The sequence below is a fragment of the Octopus bimaculoides genome, chromosome 10 (genome assembly GCF_001194135.2).
Source record: "Octopus bimaculoides isolate UCB-OBI-ISO-001 chromosome 10, ASM119413v2, whole genome shotgun sequence".
Taxonomy (NCBI): domain Eukaryota; kingdom Metazoa; phylum Mollusca; class Cephalopoda; order Octopoda; family Octopodidae; genus Octopus; species Octopus bimaculoides.
In genome coordinates, this window is record NC_068990.1 from 29,346,452 (window position 1) to 29,347,073 (window position 622).

Consider the following 622-nt stretch of genomic DNA (forward strand, 5'->3'; position numbering starts at 1 on the left):
TGTGTGTGTGTGTGTGTGTGTGTGTGTGTGTGTGTGTGTGTGTGTGTGTGTGTGTGTGTGTGTGTATGTCTGCGTATATGTGTGTGTACACATACGCATGCATACACACACATTTCTTCGTAGGCGGGTATGTTTTAGTGTACTGTTAATACATATGTGTGTGAGTGCGTGCGTGTGTGTGTGAGTGCGTGCGTGTGTGTGTGTGCACATGCGTACATATATACAAACAGACAGACAGACAGAAATACATAAATACATACATGCATACATACACACGCGGGTACACACGCACACGCATACACATACATACATCCATACATACACGTACACACACATACATGCACACACATACATATATACATACACACACATACATACATACACACACATATTCACGCACACGAGCGCGCGCACACGCACACGCGTACACATACATCCATACATACACACACACACATTCATCCATGCATACATACATAGACATACACATACACGCACACACACATTCATACATACATGCACATACACACACTCACGCACACGCGTACACATACATACATCCATCCACACATACATGTACACACACATACATACACACACACATTCATATATACATATATAC